The sequence below is a fragment of the Poecilia formosa genome, unplaced genomic scaffold, assembly GCF_000485575.1.
Source record: "Poecilia formosa unplaced genomic scaffold, Poecilia_formosa-5.1.2 Scaffold59, whole genome shotgun sequence".
Taxonomy (NCBI): domain Eukaryota; kingdom Metazoa; phylum Chordata; class Actinopteri; order Cyprinodontiformes; family Poeciliidae; genus Poecilia; species Poecilia formosa.
In genome coordinates this window covers 1,003,455-1,005,676 of record NW_006799998.1, presented here as the reverse complement: position 1 = coordinate 1,005,676, position 2,222 = coordinate 1,003,455, and positions in this window count along the sequence as shown.

Below are 2,222 nucleotides of genomic sequence, written 5' to 3'. Positions count from 1 at the left end.
TATATATATATATATATAAATATAAATGATAATGTAGAAGAAGCAGTAAAGAACATAGCAGAGCTCATGGTACACGTTCCTTCTTCCTTGAAGACAAAGGAAGCAGGGATAGATTAAAATATTGCCCTATCAGGGAAATTATTGATAAAATAATCATCAGCTGCAGCCCTGCAGGAGAGCTCAGGCCTGTTTAATAACCATGAAATCGTGATAATAATAGCCACTGTTTTGAATTCATCGCAATTATTTTGACTCATATTCGCAAGGCAGTGACAAACAACTAGAGATTAATTAACCTTTCAGTGAAAGAAATCTCCTCCCCAACAACATCGGGTTGTGAATTAATGCAGAATCAATGCAGCTAAAAATGATAACAGTAAAACACAAAGGTGCAAACTGATAAACGGTGGGCCGCGCTTGCTGATAATAATCAGAGACCATTTGAATTCTCATTATACCTTCAAAGCCTTTTCCAAACCGCCTCTGCCGACTCAATTAAGGAACAACATGTTGCAGGAGTTCTGCGTCAGCCTGTCTCGTTCGCTGATAACCCTGCTGGCCCACGTGCTTGCTTTGGGTGACCACATCGTCAGTGTCAGCAAATACAGTCAGGGATGGCTCCATGTCTGTTGGAATCTGTCCATCATTTTGTAGCATTCAGTGAGAATCAACAATGTTGTCACCGCTGTCAGAGATTTATGTTGTTTCTGTGCAACAGAGAAGGTTCTGATTCGCTGTTTACACTTGTGCATGATGTCCACTTATGTGAAACATTTGGGTGGCATGATTCATAGTACGTGACTCTGCTCATGTGATGTGATTGTGACCATTTTTAACTGCAGCAAGGGAAAAAAATAATATAAAAATTATATGTATATTAAGGGTGTCTTGAGTGTGGTAAACTAGAAAAAGCAAGAAACTGCTATACTATTGACTTTCACAGGAAAGTCCAGCTTCTCTGATGAGGCTATCATCAGCGACCTGCTGGCCAAACAAAACCAGGCACCAGAATGGCGGACAGATTCACCTCAGCAGGCGCCACTCCGCCTTTTCTCTCCCATTCGAGGGCATTGCCCCCGTCTGTCACTGTTTCATCCATGTCCTCTGCTCATGTCCCTGTCTGCCGGCCCCTCCTCTATGTACCAGCCAGTGTTACACGTGTTTATCTTTCCTTAAAAACAGCACATAAACACATCACTGACACCTGAATCCCAGAACAAACAAAACACATTATTTTCCCCACATGCAATTGTGATTTCTTCTTCTTTTTTTTCCCCCAGCAACCTTAAAGAAGTAATGACACATTCTAAATCCAGGGGGCGTCATAGAGAAATTTGCTAATCATTGCTGGGATTTCCCCACATGCAGTTGAATGTGAGAAATGTTGCAGTGTCTTGACAGGAATTTCCAATATACAACAGAGCGTGAATAGCTTTGAACAAGAATGGGAAGTGAATCCTCCAGAACGCATAGCTGCATAAAAGTATCGACATAGGAAATAAAAGGATGTCATAAACTCAGATACATGTAAAATATGCATTCAAATCAAAAGGAGGCTTAAAGATTATGAGCTGAGTGTGATTTTATAAAACTTGAAGTTAGTTCTCACTTTCTTTTACATTTCTACATATGATTATAAAGTTTAAATCCATCAATGGTTTGATGACTAATATTAAAAAGGTATTTATATCTCTCTCTTCCTCTCTCTCTCTTTTTCTTTCTTCCTTCCTTCCTTTTTTCAAGCTTGAAAGTACATCATAATTGCAGACTGCTGCCAATAAAACTCTGAATGACGTTTTCAAGATCTTTCAGCCTCATGAACAACCACAGCATGACATTATGTTAGAGTGGCGAGACCGCTGCTATTCTACTCAGCTTCTTGATGTATGATTTAACACTAGAATCCCTCTCTAATGCACCCTTTTAGCGTGTTAAAACATAAAATGCTTTACTTATATATTTTTTATTATTCCGGTCAGCTTTCATTTTATTCAAACTAGGCAGATGAATGTTATAATTTACTCCTTATGGAAAGGCATTTTGATTATACTGGTTCATGCAGAGGGTGCTACTTAGAGTTTTAACCCCCAAGGTAAATCATAACAATATAAAAAACATTAGAAATGCTATTTTGTATCAGTAAGTATTCTAAAATTACAAACAACTTTCAAGCACTTTACGCTAAGTAATTAAAGAAAATAAAAAAAGCTTGTCTGGTGTGT